At 49.6% G+C, this 27,556-nt stretch overlaps 1 protein-coding gene and 2 long non-coding RNA genes across 19 annotated transcripts in view; 2 read left to right on the forward strand and 1 right to left on the reverse strand.

Moving 5' to 3' along the window:
- Ctif (cap binding complex dependent translation initiation factor) overlaps nt 1-16,612 on the reverse strand; it is a 271,222-nt gene extending 254,610 nt beyond the window's left edge. For 15 of the 16 annotated variants that reach the window (XM_087593243.1, XM_087593235.1, XM_087593239.1 and 12 more), the window contains exon 1: nt 16,325-16,603. The gene's annotated coding sequence lies outside the window, so the exon portion shown is untranslated. 16 annotated transcript variants of the gene reach the window in all.
- On the forward strand, nt 3,215-7,243 carry LOC147999876 (uncharacterized). The gene is made up of 4 exons (XR_015643072.1): nt 3,215-3,363; nt 5,351-5,626; nt 6,001-6,102; nt 6,199-7,243. It is a non-coding gene; the product is annotated as an uncharacterized LOC147999876 (long non-coding RNA).
- Nucleotides 16,613-16,629: 17 nt separating the features above from the next.
- Nucleotides 16,630-22,964, forward strand: LOC102548225 (uncharacterized). 2 transcript variants are annotated; one of them, XR_015643070.1, is made up of 3 exons: nt 16,630-16,679; nt 18,898-19,021; nt 19,964-22,964. It is a non-coding gene; the product is annotated as an uncharacterized LOC102548225 (long non-coding RNA). The 2 variants fall into 2 exon arrangements; XR_015643071.1 differs by lacking the exon at nt 16,630-16,679 and adding an exon at nt 16,695-16,981 and having other exon boundaries at nt 19,964-22,263.
- Nucleotides 22,965-27,556: the final 4,592 nt, after the last annotated feature.

The raw sequence follows: 27,556 nt of genomic DNA on the forward strand, positions 1-27,556 counted from the left end.
ATGTATGTACCAGAATTCTGGTGAACTAATGTGCTAGGATTCTTCCCTCTTCCCCGACACCACCTCCTCTCCCCTCCTCTTCTTCCTCCTCCTCTCCCTCCCATTCTACATTCTCTTTCCCTCCCATGCATGAGGGTTACAGGTCTGCGCCACCAAGCCCAGCTGTTTGCTTTAGTGTACGCTTAAATATGAAGCTTTACACTTTTCACACCCTCTGTACTTTGGGAATGATGCCCTCTGTCTCAGGCATTTGAGCACTTGGTCCCCAGCTAGTGGCCCTGTTTGGGGAGGTTTATTTGTCCAGGCATTCCTGGAGGAAGTCACTGGGGGACAGGCTTTGAGATTCTGAGGAAAGGTTTTCCTATTTCCAACTTGCAGTTTACTTTCTGTGCCTGTGGTTGAGGATGTGGCTCTCTGGCTGCCATGCCTGTCACATGCTGCCAAGATTCCCCACCATAGAGTCTCCCTCTAAAACCTTCAGCCAAAATGAACCCTCTCTTCCATAAGCTGCTTTTGGTCGTGGTATTTTATCACAGTGACAAAAAAGGAGTTAGTACCCCCAAGTTGGAGGATGAATAAAATAAGGGATTTATTAACTATCCCTGAGTTCAAACCACACACGCCAATCTTTACATATAAAAGACGACAAGTGGGAAGTAAATTTAGACTTCCATAAAAGATTCCTGAGGTTGGGCCCAGTCGGCCTTTCCTTTGTCCCTTATCCCTCTTCCCACTGCATCCCAAACTGAGCTCACCCTTGCCCTGCTCACTCAAGCCCCAGAGACTTCCAAGGGCTACAGGCCAAGAGATTCTGCTGTGTTCATCTAGAAAGTGGCCCCTTCATTTATGGTTTAGGTAGGAACTCACTGCTTGTTACTTAATGTTGGAACAAAAATACCTGACAGAAACATTGTAAGGTAGGAAAGGTTATTTTGTTTCCTGCTACAGAAGTGATATCATCCATCACCACGGGAGGACTGTGTTGGAACAGAATTCCACTCCAGGCAACAAAGAAGCAGAGCAAAGATGGGAAGGCAGCAGAGCAAGAGCGAGCCTTCTAAGATACCCCAGAGAGCATTTCTCTCAGCCCAGCTCCACCTTCCGTTGCTCACCGCCTCCAATAGTCTGCACACTGTGGATCCATCAGGAGATTAGACACGTAAGAGGTCAGAGTGCTCATGATCTAGTGGGCTCTGGAGACAGGCCTGACAGACACACTCATAGTTGCATGGCATTAACCACTCAGGCCTCTTGCAACCCAGTCACAATCGAGAGTCTCCATCACATCCTCTGTCCTCCCCACCCCCCATCACAGCGCCTCTGCAAACTGAGCCAAAGAGAGGACCCAGACTGCTTTGTTTTCTGAGCAGAAAAAAGTAGAGGCCAGGCTGGGCGAGGAGCCTGAGATGCCACAGCCATGGTCCTAAGTTGTAGGGGCCAGGTCCTAAAGCAAGGGGAAGTCACAGGTCTCCAGGCCAGGCCTTGTGTGATCCACCCCCAGCTTTCCCAAGCTTGGTGAGTCAACTCTTAAAGAACCCAACTCTCCAGCCAGATCTAGTAGTGCACGTCTGTAATCCTAGTAGTCAAGGGGCTGAGGCCGGAGGTCGGTGTGGGCTATGTTAAGATTCTGCCACAAAACAAAACAAATACAAGATCTCAGCCTCTGGGGCTGCAGAGATGGCCCAGCGGTTAAGAGCATTTGACGCTCTTACCGAGGACCCGGATTCAGTTCCTAGCACACAAACAAATAACTTAGTTCCAGGGCATCTGACTCCTTCTCCTGACCTCTGTGAGCGCCAGGCATGCATACCGGAAAAACGTGGTATATATACACATAGACAAAATACTCATACATATAAAATAAACCTAAAACTATCTCACTGGCTTTGCATCTGACTCTTGGCTCTCAGGACCGTTCAAAAGAATCTGGACAGAGGTGGCTTTGGCTGTCACCAGGGCTGGGTGGAGCCCGGGCTAGGAAAACAGATCTTTACCCCAGATTATTCTGACAGGAGCTGGGAATTTCCCCATGAAGAAGCTAAACCATAAAATTAGATTAGCCTGTGTTGGGCTACAGTAGGAGCAGTACAAAGGGAGAGAACTGACTACAGTTTGTTTCCTGGACTGCTCATGCCATGCCCAGAGTACTGTCTCACCCTGTCTCCCGTTTCAGGAGGTGGAGTGGTAAGGAAGTGCAGGAAAGAGACCCCTGGAAAGATACTGAGCACTCAGTCAGGAGAGACCTTGAAGGGATAGTGCTTAGCTTGAAGAGAAGCCTAGGGGTTCAGAAGTCTCAAAAGCCTAGAAAGATGAACCGTGCAATCTTGGGCCTCTGAGATCCTAGCCAGGGTATGGGTGGTGGCACACTATGTTCCTTGGGTCCTGAGTCTTCTGTCCTGAGAGGTTTCCAGGTACCCACTTGCTGAAGGCCAAACTCCTCAGATTCCCCTCACTCCCAACCCCCACACTTCCAGAATAAGGATTATGTCAAACACCAGAGACCTTCCGATAGTTCTCAACTGTCTGAGATGATAGTTCTCAACTGTCTGAGATTGCCCACACTGCCAGGAAGGAAAATTTGGTGACATTCTCTGAGGCTTTTCCTTTCCCTGCCAAGACCCCCATCTTCAGTGATATCCAGGCCCAGCACCCCTGCCTGCTACTTTGAGAAGCTGTTCCCCAACCAATCTAGTGCACTGGGTAAATCTGAATTGATAAGATCTTTGTCTTGGCACTGGGAGAAGACCCTATTGCTGGCCACAACACTGATGGGATGGCTCAGTGGTCAGTGTACCTGAAACCCTGTACCCAGCCTTCTGAAGAGCTGGGAAGGTGTAGCTCAGAAAGCCCCTCTTTTATGTGCTGTTCTATAGTGAGTGTGTGTGATCTTGGCTAGGTCCCCAGGCCACTCTCCTTTAAGGGCCCTGCTAGAATTAGCATGAGTCCCACCAGCCCCCTAGGTATCCCACAAAAACCACAGGAGTTGTGACCCCTGGGAACCCTGACAACTGAAGGCAGGGCATAGGGGTTTGCTGTCTCCATTGCCCCAATGTCCTAATGTCAGAATCGGAGAAGCAATGAGGTCACACACAGCAGGCTACCAGGAACTGGGCACTTCGAAAGACACTTTTCTCTTCTCATATCTGTTACGGATCCATTAAGCAAGCCTGTCTCCAGTGCGGTGAGCAAAGCCAGCCTCCTTCAGGGATACGTTCCCGCTGGCCTGCCAGAGGTTGACAACCAAGCTCCCTTCTGCTCTGATGGCCCTGTTCTCAACTGTGTCCTTGGGACTTCCGGACAGCGTCTCCTTACTTGGCCCTCTGCTGCTGCCTACATGGGCCTACGTGCAGGGAAGCTGAATGGGTAAGAGCTTGTGACTCAGGCTGCAGCAGGCCCAGCTGACCATGAGCTACTGTGGATCTAACTCAGCCTGGGCCCTCCTCACAGGCTCTGAGGTAGCTTGGCATGGGGTGGGATCAGCTCTGCTGCTAAAGGAAGTCATCTCTTCCCAGACAAGGAGAGACCAGCACCCTCTGGCAGCCAGCCCAGGTGAACCTGGAGCTGCAGCCTTAGTGTCAGCAAATGCAAACAGAGGCTCAGGGTCCCTTCCTTCTCCATAGATGGGCAATTCTGAATAAGGAAGGGATAGGCATGCAACCACAGGGTGAGAAGGGGCAGGCACCCGAGATGTAATCTCTCCTAAGTCTTGGGGTCACCAAGAAGAAAAACCATAGGTGGGGGTGACTTTCTTGTCCAGACTATGAATGACAAACCTCTTCAGAACATCACAGGGGCCTCAGTATAACCAGCCAGCCCCTGTGACTGAGGGTAAAAGGGCAAAGCTAGACTAGAATCTGCTGGACTACCTCCTAGCCATGCAACCTAAGGCAAACCCTTTCTGCGCCCTCACTGTTTCATGGATATAGGTCTGGAAGGTTAATGTATAAAAAGCACCCACTATGCGCTCTTATATTAGTAGTCCAACAAGTCCTCAGTTTTAAAGTTATCACTGGACTTTCCAAGGACTTCAGGACAAACCTGCTCCCTCTCCCTCCCCTCTACCCTCCCACTCCCCTGTGCTACCCAGAAGCTCTTACTGGCACCTGACTGGCCCCTGGGTAAGAATGACGAAGGCTCAGAGGTCCACATGCTCAGTGGACATACCATGCGTGTACCTTTGTGTCCTGGGGCACACTGTGAGGTTGGGAGCAACAGAGAGTCGAGGTTCACAGTGTTGGAGTTAGACATCCAGAAACCAGGCACCGGAAGGGTTGGTCTCTCCTGAAAGCTTTCCCTTTGAGCTTGCATGGCCTCATCCAGTAGCCTCCACCCCAGTCTGTTACTTCTGCTCTAATCTACTTAGGCTTTGTTTTGGGGGTACAGGGGCTAAAACCCAGGGCACGGCTCACCTCTATCTGTAGTCCATGACTTCTTTTGTTTTTCTTTTTGTTGTTGTTGTTTTTGTTTTCTTTTTCTTTCCTTGCTCTATAACCTGGTAATCCTCCTGCCTCAGACTCTTCAGTGCTAGGATTACATGTGTGTACCTCCACACCCAGCCCAAGTCCCCTTCCTACACAGATGCCAATTGTATTACATGAGGATGCAGCCCAGTGCTCTCTCTAGAGACCCTCATTCCCAGAAAAGCCACAAGCTCAAGGCCTCTAGCAGGGCTTTCGGGGGCACTCAGTCCACAGAGCATCATGATCAGTGATCCTTCTTCCCCTTCCGGACAGAGCCGTCTCCCAGGTACTCTTCAGGTCCCCATGAGCCAGCTCAAACTATGAAGCTGAGTCCAAATGAACATCCACCTTTCTACAAGCACAGACTTCAACCAACCATACTTCCTCCAGGTGTGGGCACCAGACCTGTGCAGGGTCAATGCAGAGGTGGGGGACACTTTTAACGTGTTCACCACCTCTGAGCACAAACCGGGAAAGCACACAAGGGACCATGAGGGTGGAGGCCAAGGGAAAGGCTCCCATGACCTAGTGCACCAACCACTGTGGGAAGAAGGGTCCCACAGACACCCAAGAAGGTGGAGGTTGGATAGACACGCTTGGGCCCTGCTGTTATCCCCACGGCCTGAACCATCTGCACACCTGTATATATGTCCACCAAGAGGACAGTGGTTTGTGAGGAAGAAAGGCATGTACTCTGCCATCTTCCTGTAGCCCGTACCACCTGAGGCCAGGGATAACCAGCATGGACAAAAGGATGCCCTCTGCAGGACATAGGTACCCTCCTCGTCTCCCAGTGCCATGGCCACCAGCAAAGGGGTCTGCTCTCTCCCATCAACTAGCTGGTGCCACAGACTCTCAGACTTAATGTTTCTGTTTTACTCTGGCTACAGTTACATGGAGACGTGATACTCGGTGCAGTGGCAGCCATGCTGTGACTAAAGGGTCGAACCTGAAGATGAAGGCAGCCGGCAAAATTATCATCGGTCCGCTGAATGCACTAACCCGGAAACTCTCCTCAGACTTTTGGCAACGGGGGTTAATCACCTCGGTGTAAAATCTACCCTTGCCAGTGTTTTCATTTCTCATCCACAGCCAGTGACATCTGACAAGCTGGACAGTCGTTCTCCCTCCAGACTTCTTTCCCCGACTGCACAACTGAGTTCATGGTGAGACACAGAAGAGCCTTATGGCTACAACTGAGTCACGGTTCCCAAGACAAGGCTTTCCTCTAGTTTCTTAAGCAACACAGAGGAGCAGAGGCCCCTGCGTTTTGAACACAAGTCACACCCATGGGCACACAGACACAGTAGACATGCCCAACAGTAGTATAAGTTATGACCCAAATGCACATGTCCTCTTGGGCCCATGTGGGTAATAAGTCTCCTTTGCCCGGAATAATTTCAGTTCACATCTGTATCCTGGCACAACTAACCATTCAGACAAACCCTGCTATAGCCACTCTCCTTCCAGCCACTCAGTCCCCTTGCCTCCACCTTCCCCAATACTGTTCAGAACAAGGCTACTCTGTCCTTCCCACCAGGATGGGAAGAGATGGAAAAGGGATCCTCTCAGGGTTGCCAATCTCATCCCCCACAGCCAAGCCAGTGCCAGATGACGGCTAACCTGAACCAAATGCTGGCAGGTAAGAACCTTAGGATAAAAAGATTAAGGAGAACCGGTGGCATGTGGACAAAGTGACATTTGCAGGGAGCGGGGTGGTAACTGTGTCTATTTCCAGAATCTCTGATCCTCGCCACTGGCCCTGTCAGCACAGCAAGGAGTCCAGCAGAAGCGGGCAGAGCTGACCCAACCTGGCCAACCTTACCATAGGAACAGTGTATGTTCTCCTAAGTTGGCATGAGCCAGTGGACATGTAACAGATGCTAGCCACCCTGCCACCCTGCCACCCTGCCACCCTGCCACCCTGCCACCCTGCCACCCTGCCACCTTGCACTGCAAAGAGAAAGCAAAGAGCGAAAGTCTCTGTTTATAGGAGAGCCTGGGGCACCTCAGATAGACACAGCACTCAAATAATGCATGCACCCTAAAAATCACACTCCTGATAGGGGACAGGCCAGGATGAGAATTCCACAGCAGGCCACTGTCTCCTCTCATGGCTCAAACTCATAGCAAATTCCCCGAGATCATGGCAAAGGCTTGTATGTCTCCAGCAGGTGGTAGCCTGGGGATCTTGTATATCCCAAGGGATTCCCCATAACAGACTCACAAGGGCAGTATCCACCCTACCCAACACACATTCCTTCCAAGTAACTTCTGAGTCCGGTGGCCACCATTATAGCCAAGCATCCCCAGGTCTCTGTCGCTCGAAGTCTCCCTTACAGAAGTAAGTTTCATTCTGTGGGGTACATACCAAGTGCCCAACACTGACCCTGGTGCACAACAGACATTCACTGGTTCCCAGGCCACTTCCTTACAAGCACAGCATGGTCAAGGCATCAAAGAAGGGATGGAGGGAGGGGGGGTCTCTCATGATTGTCTATAAAGCAGAGTAGTTCAGAATGCCTACATCGAGACAGGCATGGTGGCTCATGCCTCTAATCCCAGTGCCTGCAAGGCTGACACAGGAGGATCATACGTTTGGACACGAGACACTTTGAGGGGCTGGAGAGATGGCTCAGTGGTTAAGAGCACTGACTGCTCTTCCAGAGGTTCTGAGTTCAAATCCCAGCAGGCACGTGGCGGCTCACAATCATCTGTAATGAGATCTGATGCCCTCTTCTGATGTGTCAGTGTACTTATATATAATAAATGAATAAATCCTTAAAAAAAATAAAAGAGACTTTGGACTACATAGAGAGCTCAGGGCCAGCCTGGGCTACATGTATAAACCCTGTCTCAGAAACCAAGAATACACTCAAACACAAATTTAAAATATAACTTGAGGGGTTGGGGATTTAGCTCAGTGGTAGAGCGCTTGCTTAGGAAGCGCAAGGCCCTGGGTTCGGTCCCCAGCTCCGAAAAAAAGAACCAAAAAAAAAAATATATATATAACTTGAGGTATCACATCCATAGCTCAGCAAACAGGGGCCCTTTCTAGCAGAGACAAGGACGGTAAAAGCACTAATCCTGTGTCACTGTGGCTTCAGGGGTGTTCAGACAGAAGTGTCGGTGGCTGCAGTGGCTTCTCTTAGGCAGAAAACAGCCTCACAGGTAGGCCAAGCACTGCTCTGGCCTGTATTCTGGAGCCAGGGAAAGGCGGCTGACCCCAGGTGACTTCCCAAGTTTGAAACTACATCTTAGGGCACAGGAAGGCGGAATATATTCTGGAGAAGAAATAACCACGGGAATCCTCTCAGGGAGCCCTAAACGGCAGCCTGGAAAGAAGCCAGTGTGAGAGCAAGCAGTATGAGAGAGAAAGGGTTTTGTAGACATATGGGACTCATCTACAAACATGTTATTTTATTTTCCTGCAGTACTGGAGATTGAACCCAGGACCTCTCGTGCAGGTCATGTGTAGACCTTTCCCCATCCCTAAGGTGAGGCAGGGCCAGCTCTCCACACCATGTGTCTACCCCAGCCCTGTGCAGCTGTCTTCAAGGCCTGCTCTCTAGGTTCGAATCAGGGTCCTTCTGCCCTCCTCTCCTCTGCTTCAGTCACCCTGCTCTGGGCCCAAAGCTGGGCTTGGATTCTGAGGGCAGATTTAAATCAACAGTGGGTGAAGAACCCCGTGTCTTCCCTAGGTTCTCTGAGCCGCCAGCCTCCACAATAGGATCTGGTTCCAAGGCTAATTTCTTCTGTGAAGCCCTAGGATGAATAACAGGTGGACACCCAGAGCTGTAACAGGCCTGAGGTTTCCAACTGCCAGGAGGTATTTTTCTCCCAACCTCAAGTCCAAATAGCCCAGTGCCACCCATGCCAGGGGGGTTGGGGAGTGGGGTACAGATAGCTGATGTCTATCCTGTGTTTTCTCCAGGTAGGGCACACCTTCTGGCGTCCAATAGAGGCAGTGCTCTCTGTCCTGGAGGAGACACAGTCAGGGCTGGGGCCCTCGGGTTCTGAACCCTGAGCCTCCGGTGTGAACACACTCGGCTCCCACATCTCATCTGGGGCAGGGCTTCCCTTGCATTCGTCGAGCCAGGCTGTTCTTAGAAAGGTTGCCGCTGCATCTCCAGGCACGGTGTAGTTGGAAGGCTTCCAGAGCATTCCATTGTGGCACCGAAAGTGTCTAAGTCAGTATTGGGGTGCCCCCTTAGGATGTGTGCACAGATGCTTCCTCTGGCTGACCTCCAATTCCAGACACAGGCCCTCCCTGCAAAGACCCACGGGAGACCAACACCTCCTGTGTGTCAGGCACAGCTTCTGGTCTCTGGGTCTAAACAGGAGAAGGCTTGGTCCCAACAGTAGCCCTGGATGATGATGGATGAATGAAACGGGGATCTTCTGCATTCTCCTCCTCTCTCTGCCTTGCAAGACTTGATAGCTTTTCTCTGTGTGTCCCCATCTTACCTCAAGTACACCACCTGCTCCTCAAAGCAGTTCCCTTTCTCGAGGGCCCGGGACAGGGCTCCGCTCCCTGTGAATGTTAAAAGATGAAAGCCTCTCTCTCGCCTAACTCACTCTGATGAATCCAGCTGAGGCTGCAGCCTGATTGTGCCAGCTGGGCCTCCGGCATGACACAGCACAGCATCCCTGCCTGGCTTCCCTAAGGAGCCCGAAGCCCTGTGTGACAAAGGATTCTCTGACAATGGGAGGAAGAGGTCTGCTCTATTGTCTACTGCAGCCCTGCCGGGGTCTAGGACCCCCAACACCTTACAGATGTCATCTCCCCTCACTCTTAGCACAGCAGCTCCTGCCCCCTCCTCCCCCGGCATTGTACTATCTGCGATTCCGATTCCAAGTCTGTGACACTGAACTTGTCCCCCACTCTTTGTCCTTGGCCTAACCCAGCAGACCCATTCCAGCTTAGGCTGGGGTTGCCACTCACAGTCAGCCAGTATGACTCGAAGCCTGGCAGTCTGTGGTGGTGGGGTTCCCTTTAAATGTAAACAATAAAGGCTGTGTTCCCCAAATCTAACTAATATGTACGCTAGTTGGCTTTTTTTTTTTTTTTTTTTTTATCAACTTGACAGAAGCAGGAGTCATTTGGAAAAAAGGAAACCTTAACTGAGAAAAAAATCCACACCAGATTGGCTGGTGGAGCATTAACCTGATTGATGATTGGTGTGGGAGGGCCCAGCTCATTGGGGGCGGTGCCATCCCTGGGCTGGTAGTCCTGGGTTCTATGAGAAAGCAGGCTGGGCAAACCAAGGGAAGCAAACCAGTAAGGAGCACCCTTCGTGGCCTCTGCATCAGCTCCTGTCCAGATTCCTACCTTGAGTTCCTGCCCTGACTTCCTTCAGGGATGGGCAGTGGTGGGAAGGGAAATTAACCCTTTCCTTCCCAAGCTGCTTTTGGTCCTAGTTTTGGTCCAAGGATCACTAAGACAACATGTGACCCTTGACTCATCTCCAGCCTCGCTTGGTTTTAGATCTCCTCCCTAAGATACAAACACTGCAGCCTTGAGAGCTCAGAGGCCACTTTGTTAAAGCCCCCCTCTCCCCTCCATCTAGCAGCTGGTCCTCAGCTGGTTGTGAACTATTTCCTCAGCTGAGTCCTTGGGTTTGACCTCACTGCTCACAGTTCCTTCCCAGAGTCAGTCCTCCAGCCCTTGTGTGCCTGCTGTTCCTTACCACAGAAGGCCCCTTTCCTGTCTCCTCTGGCTAGTTCCTTTCTCTCCTTTAATAATCAATGCTTCAGCTGCCTCCTTCAGGAAGTCCTCCCGGGTGGCAGGAACTCTATGTCATCATGTACTTGAAAAGTCATAGGCCTTTCCTCTACGCTGTGGTGAAGTGTAACAATGTTTCACTCCCACCACATTTAAGTCAGGGCTCTACCGTTACAGTCCAAGCCTAACACAGAGCCAGGCCTAGAAACAAATCCCAGTAGCACGTAGAAGGTCACACCGACTGCATGGTGATCAATCAAACCTCCCCATGCACCCCATGCACAGTTTCCCCCCTATCCACATCTGGGCCATTATCCAATCTAAAACCCCTCATACAGATTACCCATACCTACTTCCAAATACACCTCTTCCATTAAACATCCCGAACTAGTCCTTACTCTGTGTATCATTGCCATGGAAACTGCCTCCTGTCCTTTATCTACTCCACAGCCCTTCTCTGGAGTCAGCAGTTGGGTCCAGCAGGTCTCCATTCATGACAATGACAATGTGAGATGGTACAGCAATGTCCTTAGCACTGGATACGGAGAGTGTGGAGACAGGAGATGGGGGGGGGGGTGTCCATGTGCCCGTTCCAAAGTCCATTTTAGGGACTTGGCCTCCTCACTTGTAACATGGGCCAGGGAGATGAAAACAGCCTTAGGGGGCAGAAATGAGAAGTGTCCATGGGGTGATTCAGGTAACACACATAAAGCCATGTAAATCAAGGGTTTCAGCCAAACCCCATTGTCCTCTTTCCCACTGCAGATCTGTCCTTAATTCACTTAAAGACCATGGGGAATGCAAGTACACTGGTGTCTAGGTCCATGCCACAGGGCTAGAGAGCAACACACCAAATAAGAACAGAGCCTCCACTCTTGAAAAGGCCTCTTGTATTTCTGGATGCCAACACGAAACACAAAGCAACAAAAGCCAGTCCGGAAGGAAAGCAATCACCAGCCAAGTGGATGTCAAAGAAAGACAGGAGACAAAGCGGGCAGACTTTGAAGTGAGGATCCACTTTGTGTGTGTGGGTGTGGGTGTATATAAGTACCTGGTATAGAAAAAAAATTGGGTCAGTTGTGACAGCATATACCTATACTTGTGGGATATACCAACGAGGTAGAGGCAGGAGGATCATGAGATAGAAACTGAGGCACGAAAGACCAAGGTTTCCTACCCAGCTCTGACGAGAGAGCTCCGTGAGACTGAGAAGTTACTTTGTTTCAGAGGCCCTGAGGTCTTTTCATGGAGATCAGGCAAACTGCCACTCTACCTGTTTGCTTGGCTCCAGGGCTGGGTCTGTTCTCACCTAGTTCTGAGCCACAGCTCAGCTAACATGTGACCAGGTAAGTTCTACAGAGACACCACCGTGGGAGAGTTCTCAGAGACTGTAATTTGCCTGTCTGTTTTCCCGTCTCTCCAAAAAGACGAGGTTCTGTATCTCAACCAAGAGCCCACAGCGTCTGCCATCATGATGGGCACTGCACAGAATATTACCTTAGCATAGGGTCAGTAGAAATGGAATCGGAAGCCGACGGAGGTCTCGCAAGTGAATCTGGGACTAGACAGCCTCGTACTAACATACGCAGATCTGGAAGCCCTGCAGGGTCTGGTGAGACCTTGACCAAAACCACAGCTTCTCTCTGAGTCACGGCACATTAGAGCTCGAGGTAGGGGTAAAAAGAACATCTTCACAGTGCCTTGGTCTCAGAGGAACCTGCTGGTTGACTTCAGGGTACATCTCCATCGGCTGCCCAGCTCCTGCAGAAGGACATCACTCTGGATCTACTCCAGAGATTCCAAATAGACTGCAGTTCAGGTAACAGAGACACGAGGACCTTCCTACCTCTGCTTCCCTCCTCCTTTGCTCTAAGATACAAAGCAGTATGGGGCCTGGCAACCAACATATGTGACACTGATTAAGCCCCAGGATGAGTATTATATATTGATGATTGGTCACCTCCTCGGGACTCTATTCTTGCAGTATGATGTAACCATTCCTGCTGTACCACCTTCGTGTACCCAAACCAACACGGATTGTGTAACCTCTGTGAGTCCATCACAAGCGTTTGAGAAACTGAAACCCTGGGGTTGGGGATTTAGCTCAGTGGTAGAGCGCTTGCCTAGCAAGTGCAAGGCCCTGTGTTCATTCCTCAGCTCCAGAGAGAGAGAGAGAGAGAGAGAGAGAGAGAGAGAGAGAGAGAGAGAGAGAGAGAGAGAGAAAGAGAGAGAGAGAGAGAGAGAGAAAAACTGAAACCCTCATGTCCACAACAACAGCTAAGACAGTTTTAGAGTCTAGCACGGTGGCTGTCGACCTTCTTAAGGCTGCGACCTTTTCATACAGTTCTTCATGTGGTGATGACCCTCGACCGTAACATTATTCCATTGTTACTTCATAATTGTAATCCTTGTCACAGTTATAAACCGTAGCATAAATACGTGTGTTTTCTGACTGTGGTAGGTAACCCCTGTGGAAGGGGTGGTAATGCACAGTTTGAGAACTGCTGCTCTGTCACATAGCGGGAACCAGCTGTTAGTTCCTCTTATATGTACTTTAAGACACGCAAAGTCAAAGGCGCCCAATCCACATTTGTGAATGAGTGGGTAGGTCGGTTTTCTGATGAGTTTGCCAACCTTAAACCCCCTCCCCACACATACAACCAAGCCCATGTCTGAGAACCTTCATTTGCCCAACGTAGAGGCACTCACACAGATGTGTACAGATGCTTTCAAGGTTCATAGGCTTGACCATCTTGAGACAAGAAGGAAGACATGGGGTTACATTTTCAATTTAATGAGACTGAACACAGTAAAGAATAAATCTTTGTAGCAGCACTTGGGAGGTTGAAGAAGAAATGTTGCTGTAAGTTCAAGACCAACCAGCCTGGGCTATATAAGTACAGCCTAGGCTATCCTGTTTCAAAACAGACAAACAGAAACCTATGCAAACAACACATCTTGGAATCACCAAGAACTCCATGAACAAGTGTATATGGACCCTATGTGCTTATTATATGATAATACGGAATAGGTACACCCATAGCTGGCATGTACTCATAAACATCAATCTATTAGATGAGTGATAGAGGCCTGTGGTTTATAGTAGCTGTTTTCGTCATTCATTGTTATTTACTTTGATGAAATCTAAGCAAGGTGGTATGCACCTTTAATCCTAGGACCCCAGAGGCAGGTGAGTTCGAGGCCAGCTTGGTCTACGTAGGGAGACTAACCAAGGCTAAGTAGTGAGACCCTGTCTCAAAGCAGCAGCAGCAACAACAACAACAAAAGTATTTTGACAAGGAATATGTACCAGGCAAACTTTTTCGGGGTAAATTATCTACTTCCCAAGGTACCAAGAACCCACCCTCAAAAATAAAAATAAAAATCACTGTTTAAATAAAAAGCTGTGGGTACTAAGTGCACTCCTAATTTCCCAGCATTGAGGAGGTGGAGGTAGACCAGGCAACACTGGGGAGCCCCTGCCTTAAAAATAAAGAGCAATGGTATGCAAAGAGGAAACACTAGAGGAAGAAAGCTGTCCTTTACCTAATGAAAGGCCACAGGCAAGTGACATCACTTCCTTAGCCTCGGTGTCCTCATCTGTACAGTGGGATTAGTCCTTCCCTACCTCCCAGGAGCCCCTTAATAACTGTACTGTATGGTGGGGAAACCCCGCTCTGTAAATTCATTGAGACACATTCTCGTTTTAGCAATCTACCCACCTCGGCTGCAGGATACCCAGAAAGCCTTGCACATTACTATCCTCACCAGGATAGGTACTGGACACATCGCTTAGCCTATTGCTATCAACAGAGTCCTGTTTCACATACTCAGAGGACTTTTCTCGGGCCACCCGAGAATATCCTGCCACTATCTAGCGTCTGTTGAGGGCAATCTGTTCCTATACAATTGGGTTCTTTTAAAGTCCTAGAGGTGTCCTTCCACGGACCACGGGCTGTTAGGAACCGAGATTCCAGAGGTTTGGGCCCAGCCCCTACGCAGGGCCAAGAGGAACCCAGCAGGACAGCCCATTGCTCCTCCCAGTGCTCTGCCGCACCTCCCTCCAAGCAGAGGCGGTGCTTAAGCTGTGTCACTTTCGACCTGGGGAGGCTCCCAACACCCGAGCCTGCCACTCCTGAGGTGTCCGGACGGTGCAGGGGCCCCTAGCCAGAGAAGGATAATCTCGGAGCTTCAGAAATGACAGCCGGGAGGGCGGGGTAGGCAGTGGCCTGTGATCCCGCAGGCCTGCGGGCAGAGGCAGACAGGGTCTGCCCGGCAGGCTTTGGTTCTCAATTGAAGAACTGAGAGCAGGGAGGGATGGCGGAAAGCGTGGATTCTCTCTAGGATCTGGGAAGCCAGCTAAGGAAATGCGCAGGCAGGAGCAACACCGGGAGTCTCCGTGCTAGGGTCAAGGATCCTAAGCACCGCTTACTCGCGCTGGTGGGGGGGGGGCACCAGAGCTCGGGTGGATCCTCCCAGTCCGCAGGGTGGGCAGCCAGTCACTGGGCTGGGGGGGGGCAGGGAGGAGAGGGAGGCGACGAGAGAAACGTAGAGGGAGGGCCACACAGAGCTTGGGACTCCCAGGTTGCCAGAGAGCCCAAGCCACCCTAAGGTCTTCCCCGGCGCCAGCCTAAGGATTCCTTGGGAACCCAAGCGTGGACGCACAGAAGAGACAACCCTACTCACACCATTTGGGGCTAGCTGGTCCAATCCCAGGAGGCATCCACCCCACGCTGTTCTCCACTATGCCGCCCCCTCCAAACCCAGGCTGTGTACACACACACACACACACACACACACACACACACACACACACACACACACACACACAGAGTTGGGCGGGGGAGGCAACGCCTCCCTCCTGGTGGGGACACTCAGGGCACAGCCACCGATCCCTCCCCTCTAAAAGCCGCGCCCCCCTCCCAGCTCACACGCCCCCTGGCCCCTACCCTGAGAACTCTGCAACATCGGGGCTGCCGAGTTCAGGGTTTGAATCCCGGATTGTCTTTTAATGACAACAAACAACCAGCCCGGATACCCGGTCCTGGGGACGCCTCCTCCTGTGGCATCCAGGAACCCGCACTCCGCCCTCCGAATCCCCAAACATCCACTTCAGCCAAGCCATCGCTCCCATCTCCCCCTAAAACCCGCGCCTGTGACCATCACTAGCTAGTTCCCCTCGTCAGCCCACTCCACAGCCCTCGGGTTACAGGTCAGAAAGAACCGGCTTCTCCGAACCTGTCAACTTAACCCCAGCTCTGCAGGGCGTATCTACCCCCGAGGCCCCATTACTCCGAGGCCACAGGAATGATCGGTCATTCTTAAAGCCGGCAGAATCACCACGGCGTAGAACGGCCAAAGCCGCCACTGCAATGGCTCCTCCGAGGCTCCCTCCACCGCTCCTATCCGCCGCGCCCTCCGCGGCCCGCGGGCTCACCGGGGACGAAGGGAGGGGTCTGCTGCCTGTCTAGACGAGAGCCATTCACAGACGTCCCCAAGCTCGCGGGGACGGCGGTCGGCACGGCAGGGAAGGGCCGCGTGGACACACACTCGCGGGTTCCCTCCCTCAACCCGGAGTGCTGCAGCCGCGCCCGCAGCCGCCTCCCCAGCCGCGCTCCGACCTCGGCGCAGCGCGCGGTCGGAACAGCTGCAAGTTTGCCAGGCGCTGGAGCAACTGCTCGTTGCAGCAAACGAGGCTCCAAAACAAAAGGGAAAGGAATCTTGCTCGCGAGCTTCCTCCCCGCTGGTCGGAACCCGGCACCAGACATCGGCTACACTGCGCGGCTCCCAACGAGAGTGGGGCTCCAGACGCGCGTCCCCCCAGGAACCCTTCTGGGTTCCGGAGCTCTGGTGTCACGGTCCCCACCTCGCAGGGAGCTGGGCCCACTACAGGACAAACCCTGGGAGAGGGCGAGATCGGAGAGTGCGGTACCCACTAGACCCAGAGGAGGGGACTAAGGATGGGTGCGGACACCCGGCTGACTAAAGCACTAGGAGGGGGAAGGGGGAGAATTGTTTGGAGCGGTTTCCCCGGATTTATCTATAATCGAGAGCACGTCACGTAGCCCTCCTCCCGGGTCCCCGAATCCACCCGCAAGTCGAGGTGACTAAAAGAGGAGGGAGGACAAGGGATGCTCACCTCGGGGTTCCTCTGGCCGCTGCGCGGAGCCCGCGTCGGGGGTGGGGGAAGGGGGCAGGGAAGGGGAAGGGAGGGACCAGGCTCCAAAGAGCGGACTCCTGCTGGGAGTTCGGCGCGTCCCAGCAGTGAGGGGATCCGGCACCTCAGCGGACCGACCCAGTCGAGAGGGGAGGGAGGGAGGGAAGGGAGACAGGGAGGGAGGGGCAGGCAGAGGGAGGGAGTAGAGGAAGGAAAAAAATGATCCCTGTACTGACACAGGGAAAGAGAATGTAGGAGAGTGACGTCCGGGCCCCGCCTCCCCCTCCGGCCACGTGCAAAGACTTGAAAGGAAAGAGGGAGACCGCGAGCCTGCTGGGTAATGTAGTTCGCCTTTCTTTCCTAGGATGGCGGGCCCTAGAGAGCTGGGAACCTAGGGGGACGCCGGGGATACCGCCTGAACTGCCCTGACAGACCAGTGTTGCTAAGCCGATACCCCCCCTCCAGTGACCTCTTGCACTAGCGGGGCCTTCTGCTGATGGGGGACAGAACTGAGAGCGAAGGCAACGTCTGGGCTTGCAGAGAAACACTTGGTTTTAGAATCAGGCAGGCTGTGAGGATAAGGACTTCGGCGCTTAGTGCAAAAAGTCTGTCCCAATGGCCGATAAGAGAAAGCGTAGTGTATGCTCTGGGGAGCGATGTTGGGGGGTGGGGGTGGGCGCAAGTGGCGTTATTAATGCGGCATTAAGTGCCACCGTCGGTTATTGAGATTCATATGTTATAATTAACGTTTGTGCAGCGCTCTGGCAGGGGCGGGATGTTGTAATTAGATATGCACTTTGTGACCAATTAATTTTCCATTGGCCATGCTAAAAGCTGGGACACTGGCCGGAAGAATTCGATGCAGTGGATAATTCGGTCATCACTTGATCTCCGCTGTTTTGGTTAAAACTGAGGTTAGCGCAGAAGCCTCCAGGAGAAATATAAGATGTTGCATGTCTCACCAAGCAGTGGAGTCAGGTGCATATTGGAGGTGCTGGAACAGACCTGCTGAAGAAATCCTTCGAGGGATTAATTTGTAAACAGCTAATGAGCACATCTGGACATGCAGGGAGCTCTAAGGCCCTCAGTCTGTGCCCTCCAGGAGCTCAATCATGTGGGAGGGCCACAGGCTGTGAAAGAATAGAGGGAATAAGTGAGCACTTGATACAGGGACCAGTCCAAATCGCCATGGAACCAGGATGGGGTTGGGAAAGCTTCCTGGGGGACCTGGTACTTGAATGAAGAGTTACTAAGGTTTTTTTTTTTTCGAGGTGCAGGCATCTATTAAGGCTATGAAAGGCTCTAGATTCAAGACAAGAGAGCTAATTCTGCAACTCCAGCTATGTTGCTGGGGGGTGGGGTGCCTAAAGAAAGGAATGGCTAGAAAGTGAGTCTAGAGGGCAGAAGGACCCTAGGACAGTTTGCTAGAAGAAGTGGGGTTTGGAGTGGGCCTGGGGTGATGGATGGGATTTTGTTTTGCAGTGAGTTCTGAGTACTGAATGAACCAGGCCACTGATGGAAAGCAAAACAGAATGCATGTTCACCTCCTGTGGATGACTTTTGAACCAAAACCAAAGGACTCAGGCGCTCTCTCTCTCTCTCTCTCTCTCTCTCTCTCTCTCTCTCTCTCTCTCTCCTTACACATACACACACCCCTCTCTCTCCCTCCCTCTCTTACACACACATCTCTCTTTCTCGCATACACACATACACACACACCTCTCTCACACATACACCTCTCTCTCTCTCATACACACACCTCTCTCTCACACATACACACACCCCTCTCTCTTACACACACACACACACACACCTCTCTCATACACACACCTCTCCCCCTCTCTCTTACGTCTATCTATCTATCTATCTATCTATCTATCTATCTATCTATCTATCTATCTATCTATCTTCATTACCTACGGAACACAAGCTAACCTGACTTCCTGGGGGCTTGTCCTTAGCAGTGTGCCTCATTGATTCAGCAGTGAGTTAATTTTATGCTCTAACATCTGGACAATTTCTTGGGCTTACAAAATATCAACTAATAGTATCAGAGTCTATCCTTTCAGTCAATTCTGTGTCCCTTACCTTGCTGCCAGGATGTTTTGCACATCCAGTGACAGGCACACCACCTACAAAGCAACTGAGAACGAACTGTCTGGTTTGGTCCTTGCCCTGGTTGTAAGTCTCCTCACCTTTCAGAGGTGAGGAGAGGCTGAACAATCTGCAGAAAAGAGCACATGCACACAAAGTACTTGTGGAGGCTCCGTGGAGTTTGCACCATGACTGAACACAGCAGAGGGAACTTAGTCCACCTAACTCCTGAATACTGGCATTGCCCTCTGTGGCTGTGACCATGGGTCACTAATTTAATTTCTAGACAGGATAACCTTGAGGAGCTCATGCAACAACTTTGACCTTACAGGAACCAGTGGTGATCCATTCTTTATGTGGATCTATCCCAAGGAAAATGGCTATGTGATTGAGTTTCTATCCTGTACTGAGCTCTTTCTAGTCTGTAAGGATGACTGTGTATTTTTTTTTTCTCTTTGTAGATACAAGCCAGCAGAGCTGACCTAGTGGGAAGGAATCCTGACCTCATCCTAAAATGGGAAATAGGTTCTTTTGTCTTCAAGGAACTTTGGCCGATTTCTGTGCTTTCCCCATCTGCTGACTGAGGTCTGTCTATGTTCTTTCTGTTCTGAAAGCCCCCATCCTGACTCTTCTTGTGCAAGCCTGTTTCCCCTTGGAGAGTGGGCAGTGCCAAGAGACCCTGCATGGGTGGCCATCAGATTACTTCCTGATTGCTGTATTCTCAATTCCCAGATCCCTGCTCGCTCCCAACTACTAGATTGTTACTAACCCCCTTCAGGCCCTATCTGCATTCTCTTCTCCAACCCACAGGATTCCGGGGGAGAGCTCTCTAAAGTAGCCTCTGGAGACAAGCCTTGTTGCTTGGGTTGGGGACTTTGGGAAGGAGGCCTTGTGTATCCTCCACATAGAAATGCCCAGAGTGAAGGCCTGACTTGCCGGCTTGCACAAGACCTTCCTTCCCAGTCTTATGGTCGACCCAGCATTCACCTGCAAGCTGAAGCCAGAAGAGTGTCTGAGTGAGGAACCCTAGAGAAATAACTTACTATTGGGAAACTGCTCGACTGAGGCAGTTTTGGTGTTTTTTTTTGCAATTTTTGGGAGATGTTGTTTGTTTTTGTTTACAACAAGATGCTAGCTAGTAAAGGCTGGAGAGATGGCTCAGCGGTTTAGAGCACCAACTGCCCCTTCAGAGGTCCTGAGTTCAATTCCCAGCAACCACATGGTGGCTCAACAACCATCGGTAATGGGATCCGACGTCCCTGTCTGAAGACAGCCACAGTGTCTGTCTTTACTCACATATGTAAAATAAATAATAAATCTTAAAAAAAATGCTAGTAAAAGAAATCTACATCTTGTCTCCTCCCAGTCCTCCTCTCAGCTCTCTCCATAGCCTTTCCAGGAGAGATGTTACCCCCAGCAGACCTCAGATTTATGTATTTGCAAATTTACTTATTTTGCAGTGCTAGGAGTACACATAGGGCCTCATACATGCTAAGCAAGCACTTTATAGCAGATCTTCTCTTTCAGCTCCCTCACACTGGTTGAGGACCACTGGGAAGCCAGAAAAGGCTCTGCTGGAGAAGATGGCTGCCTTCAGGAGTTGAGAGTCCATCTTGATGCCCAGGAAAGGAATGAAGCTCCCCCCACACCACTCCCAATCTGCCACTCATATAAGGTGACTTCCTGTGAACTAAAGATCCAAGGGGCTACAATGGTCAAAAAAGAGAGGAAAATGGAACCACAGCCACTCGTACTTTCTCACTGGAAGGAAGTCAACAGAAGCCCCGCTTGACAGGGGGGTAGCACTTGCCTGGGAACACAGCAAAAACAATGGCATTTGGTGGGAGCTGGAGTGGCTTCACTGTGTACTGTGGTGACTGCTAGCCCCACAGAAGGAAGGTGTCTTCTGGTGTCTGTTCTGTGTTGTGGTGGTGTTGGCCTAGAGAGATACAGACTTGATAGACCCAGGTTGAATTTCACTCCTGCCTCATCTCGGCTCCCATTACACAACCCCAAAGACCATCCTTGATGGGAAAGAAGATGCAAATCGATCCCAGAGGCGGCCATCGGTTGAGAGGGGGGCATGAGCAAAGAACTGTGAACTTGAGAGGAGCCAAAGTAAAAAAAGAAAATTAGGTAAATCAAGGAGTGTTTATTGGGAACGGGCTCTGCAGAAGTCATGGCAAGGTGCCTGAGAGGTTCTGGGTACCACCTGACCCCGGCTCACTGTGTGACACTGCCTTCCTCTGGGCCTCGGTTCTTATATCTGTAAGACGACACCACTGGATCTGATCTCTGAGATTATCTCCCTTTAAGAAGTTTGCAATCTTTTGGCAAAAGGGGCGGTAGAATTAAGTAGCCAAGAGGCTGAATTTTCATCCTGGAAGAAATTTCAACCTGCAGGAAGGGCTTGAAGGAGCCCAAATGGAAATAAAGCAAGCAGACTTTGCCTGGTAAGATTCGAGGACAACAGGAATCAACAGACCTTTCTCAGGGCCCTGAGAGTTAAAGGTCAGATCTCAGGTCAGTGACGTGAACTTCTGTGCTTGGCCTTGATGAGGGATTGGGGGAAAGTAGACAGATGCATCCCTGTAAAAGATAGTGTCTCTTTTTTTGTTTGCCAGGTTACTCAAAAGAAAGGGAATTATTGTCCCCTTGGAAGGGTAGCCAAGGCTAATTAAACCAGAGGTGTATACCTGATCCAGTGGCTAGGTTGACCGGGCTCCATCGAATTGAGCCAACCCAATTTCTTCCTGCAAGAATTTTAGGGAAAAGACTGAAGAACTGTCCACTGCTGATAGCTCCTTAAGTCAAGGCCTGTGGCCAAGGTGGTCTGGCCCAATAAAAGGAAGCCAAAGAAGTGCTCATCGAGGGAAGGCAGAAGATGAGGGAGAGAGGATGAAGGGAAGCTGCCCAGAACAGCCTGGTCCCTCACTCTCACTCCCTGGCTCCCTGGTCTCTGCATCTATATTGTGATCTCCATAGCTTTGTGTCAGGTTACATAGGTACAGACACGAGTTCAACCAGCAGCTATCTTCTCCCAAAACTCCCCTTTCTCTTTAAGTCATAGGTGGTATATCTCCCTTCAACCGGTTTACACGTCCTGTCCACTAATGCTTTACTCTGAGCTTCGTCTTCGAAGCAACTTCGCTTCGAACCTTCCACACCTCTAATACTTTTCAGAGAACAATAACCAATTTATTAACTAAACAGATTAAAATACCGAGTTCCATAACAGGTAGGAAGCTGGCGGTCTGTAGGAGCTGTGAACAGGGCCAGCGAGCTTAGGTCCATCCCACATCTCAAAACGTCAGGTTCAGCTACAAGAAACCACAGCGTATCATCTGTCTTCGCTGGCACACTTACAATAAGGTCTCTTTATTCTCTCCTGAGACCACAGTGGTGTGAGGTCTGTCAAGAGTGGCGATCCTGGGTCACCTATACCAACAGCTCAACAGCCGGAAGAAAGGTCAGGTGCCATTAAAAATGTTTGCCTCTGGGCTGGAGAGATGGCTCTGTGGTTAAGAGACCTGGCTGCTCTTCCAGAGCTCCTGAGTTCAATTCCCAGCAACCACATGGTGGCTCATAACCATCTGTAATGGGGTCCATTGCCCTCTTCTGGTGTCTGAAGACAGCTACTATAATATATATATGATATATATATATATATATATATATATATTAGATAATTCTTTAAAAACATGTTTGTCTCTACCTTCCTACTTTCCTGCCTGCCTTCCTTCCTTTCTCTATTTAATATGTCCACCAAGATAAAACATTTTAAATGATGTTCTAAAGATGAAATAAATGTTTTTAAATAACTTTCAAAATTAGGGGTTTTTTAATTTACATATAAATGGGCTGAGGGTATGGTCCATCGGTTAAGAGCGCTTACTGTTCTTCCAGAGGATCCTAGTTTGGATTGGTGCACCCAGCTGAGGGGCTCACACCTGCCTGCATCCATATCCAGAGGATCGAACTCTCTCTTCTGGTCTCTGTGGGAACCCGCACATAGCATACATGCACACAGGTTCCCATGCACATACACATAAGAATTAATTTGCATATGAAACAGTGAGCCTTGTGAAGTTTTTCATACATAAGTATAATTGTGCTCTGCTCATCATCCCTGCCAATTACCATTTCTCATCTCTTCTCCACGATTCCACTGGTCCACTCCTACCTCAAATAGTCTGCTTTTATGTCGTACATGTGTATATACACGTGCATGCGTGCATGCATGCGCGCCTGTGTGTGCACGTGTTTGTGTGTGTGCACGTGTGTGTGCATGTTTGTGTGTGTGTAAATCTAGAGTCCAAAAGCTATGCATCCAAGGATGGTCCTGAATGCTTCATCTGTCTGCTTTGCCTTCCTAGTGGGATTACAAGCATATACCTCCCCAAAGGGCTCCTTATTAAACAAGTACTTTGCTGCGTAATAACAGTAGTTGAAATGTCCCTGTGTATGCAGTTTGCATCCTATTTTACTCTTGTAATAAAATTAAAAAGATGTTGTCTGTGTTACTACAGTCTTTGTAGACAATCCCTGAAGAATTATTTGAATGACAATTTTTAGCATCTAGTGCATGTTTGTTCTAAGACATAAAGAATGACAATGACACATTGAAATGTGCATTAATCTAGGCTTAAGGAACTTCACAGTTCAGAAGATGTGAGACACTTCAAAAAGAAATGGCAGTATAGGATTCAAATTCAGGGTGGGGGTATAATTCAGTGAACTAACATTTGCCTAACATGCACCAAAACCTAGATTCTAGCCCCAGCATCGGGGGACGGGAGGAATCAAATTAAGAACAAGAATTTACTATAGACAGAGTGGTTGTTTGGGTGAAAGGTGCCTCTCAAAGCCAGAGCGGAGCCAGTAAGACGCTCGTCTGATAAAGCACTTGGCATGCAAGTTTGACAACTTGTTCTGTCGAACCCTAGATGCCCCCAAAAGGTAGGAGAGATCTGACTCCACAAAGTTGCCTGCTAATCTCCACTACCATGCACATACACAGGTGTATCGTGCACATACAACGATGATAAATAAAATTTCATTTTAAAATTATTAAAAAGAAAGGGGGAAAAGATACTGTGTCAAGGTTGGAGGTGTCAAGGCACAGCCTGGACAGGACAGGCCTTGGCACCTGAATGGCTGGGGTTGAGAAGGATGCTATGGAATGGTGCGTGGGCGGCTTTTCCAGGGGCAGCCAGCAGGAGCCGTGTCTGGGAATTGTCAGGGGGAGGGTACATACTCAGGGAAGGAGGCAGAATTAAGTTTGTCATGTTAGTGATGTGCAGTGGGTTCAAGGCTGGACTCAGGAGGCAGGCAGACCAGGAGCCAAATCTCTGTAGCCACTTGACTTCGGGCAAACTGAATTACTCTGAGTTTGTGTCCTCTATAAAATAGGGAAATCACAGGTTACATAAGATGGTTGTTAAAGCATTAAAGTCTGGAGAATTTGTGTAAGGCACATTTGCATAGTAAGCTAGCCTTCATCTTTGTTTTTATGGCTGTGTTTGAGTATTTTTCTTTTGGTTCTTTGTGACGGCGTCTCTCACTATACCGCCTAGAACTCACTATGTCCTAGAACTCCAGGCTGGCCTTGAACTCACAGAGACCCAATTGCCTTTGCCTCTCAAGCACTGGGACTAAAGGCATGTGCCACCACACCTGGCTGTTATCTTACCTAACTTTATGGGAAGGGGGAAAAAATATGGTCAATTTGAGCTGTATTCTCTGACCCAGGAAGAGGAAAACAGAGTTTGGGACAATTATGTCAAGGGACAATTAAACCACACAGTGCTAGTGTACAAGCCTAGTGTACAAGATCCCATCTGGACCTGACCTGAGAACACAGGACCTCTCATCCACTCCCTTACTTACCTCACCTCTGGGGGTTCCGCACGAGAAGTGACTGCTGGCTTTCCCTGTCCTTTCACAGGAGAGACACAGGCTGACCCCAACCGTGTTACGTGTTACTTTTCCAACACTGTGGGTTATCAGATGTTTATCCCGTACTCTTCCCAGAAAGGGCTAGCAGCAGCTTTCCCAGTCCTCAGGGGTAGCTGCTATACAAAATAGAAATTCACACCAAGGGCGCCTTACGAGATGAACCCTTTCTTGAAGATAGAATGCGCGGCTTTTTCAAGTAGCTTATACGGTATAAGCAGCCTCCGATCTGATTGGTGGAGTTCTGCCTCAGTAGCAGCTCTCCTGGAACATTACTCCGGCATCAGCCTGTTCCCACGTTGCTCAGCACTAAACACCTTTGTGGGAACCGGCTGCTTTTCGTGGAGCTGAATTGAAGGGCGTGTGAAACCCTGAGGGGACTTCTGTATGAGCCACTGGGTGGACACTGATCTGGAGGTCACCGGGTTCTAGTTAGGAGAAGTAAAAGGAATTTTCAGAAAAACAAGGAGAAATGCCTTTTGGCTGACCAAACTGGGAGACTGCCCCAGGACACGGGACCAGTGAAGAAGATGGGCTCTTGTTTTCGTAGTTGTGTCTGAGTGCTTAGCCAGCCTACATCCTCTGACTGGGACACCAACACTGGTCCCCTCCCCACTCCTAGAAAACAAATTTGGTCTGACACGGAGATAAGATTTGAAGCCTTTTCTTCAGGCCTCAGCAAAGGTACCCTTTCAGTGGGCTTGTTGCCATGACGACAGTATAGTGACGGGAGGGCATCTGTAATTGGTAGAAAATGCCATTAATTTAGTTTCAGGTTATTCTCTTTCTAGAAGGACTCTGAGTCTTGGGATACTTAGGGTAGTCAGATGTGATCTTCCTGCCGGAGCAGACTAATAATCACCTTCTAACTTAATTGCTAGTCTAGCACCATGGAGCGCTTCTCCTGTTATCAGCTGGGCTGTAATTTTTGGATGAAGCTCTTTGGGCAGGGCCTGCTTTGGGAACTGTGGTTACCCAGGTGCTGGTCTTAACTTCTGCTTATAAGCCACTAGGCCTCGGAATTAGCGGAGGGATCCTTGGGAAATATTAGTACCCGCCCCCCAAGCATCAGCCTGTCAGGGGCTGGGAGGGGAGAAGGGGGAGAAGCTACTCCCACGTGAAAATGTCCCATGTGTCTACACTCTGGCTTTCCATTCCTACGATCACTTTCACCTCATTGGCCCCACTTCCTAGACACATACATACCTAGATAATTCCTAATATTGGAATCGTATTATTTTTACTCCTCCTTTCCCCTAAAAATTATGGTAGAATTCACTTAACATAAAATGTACAATCTCAGCCTTTTTTTCCTTTTCCTTTCTTTCTTTTCCCCCACATTTATTTGTTTGTTTGTTTGTTTGTTTGTTTGTTTATTTATTTAAGATGGGGCCTTACTATGTGGCTCTACTGGTCTGGAACTCACTATGTCAGCCGGACAGGCCTCAAACACGCATTGATTCTCCTCCCTCTGTCTCCCGAGTGCGGCGATTAAAAGCATGTGCAACCAGGCCTGAGCCATCTTGGCCATTTTTAAGTCACAGATCAATGGCATTAAGTGACAGTCCTCACTGTCATCTTCCCCAGGACTCTCAATCTTGTAAAACCAAGACTGTACCGGTTTAATACCAATTTCTTAATTGAAAAAAAAAAATCATACAATTTATTTTGATCATGTTTCCCCTCGTTCTCTCTCAAAACAGACAAAAACAAGAAACACCACACAAAACCTACACAAAATATGAAAATCAAAACAAAATAAAACAAAACAAAATAAAAATGCCAAAACAAAGCAAAACGATCCAAAAAGTCTACAAAAACGCCATTGGATTTGCTTTTCGTTGGCCACTCCTCCTGGCCACGGTTCCTGTCCTTCGGGGTGGTTAGAATACTCCTGGGGTCTAGATGGGAGAAAACCCACTTTTCCTTTCCCAACTGTTTCAATTGCAGATAGCTCCTTGGTTAGGGGTGGGAGCCCATATTCCCTTCCCTCTCAGGGAACCCATCTGGCTTGACCTGTGCAGGTGTCATTCATGCTGCCACAGTCCCTGTGAGCTCATTTCTGCTGTCTTCAAGACTCTGTTTCCTTAAAGTCATTCACTGTGCCTCCTCTTCCTCACAAGTCCCCGAGTAATACTAATTCTTCCACTCCCCTTTCCTGGACCGCCTGGCAGGCACCACTCTGTGCCCCTTCTCTATGACATCATCCATATCTTTAGATGTCCTTGATAGCAGAGCCATTTAGTGTTTGCCTTTCTGCTCCTGCCTTATTTTGCTTAGCCTAATAATATGAAGCTCAAGCTTCATCCATGTTTTAACACGTCACGTGTATTTGCTCTTCAAGGCTGGTGATTACTATCATGTGTGTATGTATGTATGTATGTATGTATGTATGTGTGAGTATGTGTGTGTATGTATGTGTGTATGCATGTGTGCCTGTGTGTATGCATGTATGTGTGTATGTGTGTGAATGTGTGTATGTGTGTATGCGTGTGCGTGTATGTGTATATGTGTGTGTATATGTATGTGTGTATATATGTATGCATGTGTGCGTGTGTGCATGTGTGTATGTGTGTGTGCATGCGCATGCGTGCATGCATGTATGCATGCATGCGTGAGTGCCTATGTTTTGCTGGGGCAAACACATGAAGGAGTGTTTGCCTGAAGTGGACACAGGTGAGAGACTAGAAGCAGACATAGGTGAAAGAACGTTTTGCTAAAGCAAGTACATGAAAGGACACGTGATGAAAGATTCTTTGTTTAATAACACATATGTATTGGTTCGATTTACATTGCTAATTGGATGCGACAGACAGGCTGCTCTAAACACGGGTCTACAAATAGCTCTTTCAGATCTTTCGGGGGTTGTGACCCTCCCTGCTTTTGGGGATCATTGTCGAATATGGGTCCATGTGGGCAAAGGGAGTAGAGGTTCGGTAAGCCCTGTGAGTATGCACACACCAGGAAGAAGAAGCCCCAGGACCAGCTGCAGGGAAGCTGATCAACTTTTGTTTGGGGGTGATTCGAGGCTTATATAATTTGGGGAACTAGAGGTAGGACCATCCAGGATAGGCAAAGGCCATTGGCTGAAGGCTTGAGGTACCGAGATGCCACATTAGCGTTTCAGGAATCTCAGGTGCTAGCTGAATGGGTTCTTATCTGGAG

The sequence above is a fragment of the Rattus norvegicus genome, chromosome 18, assembly GCF_021556685.1.
Source record: "Rattus norvegicus strain SHRSP/BbbUtx chromosome 18, alternate assembly SHRSP_T2T, whole genome shotgun sequence".
In the NCBI taxonomy this organism is placed as follows: Eukaryota; Metazoa; Chordata; class Mammalia; order Rodentia; family Muridae; genus Rattus; species Rattus norvegicus.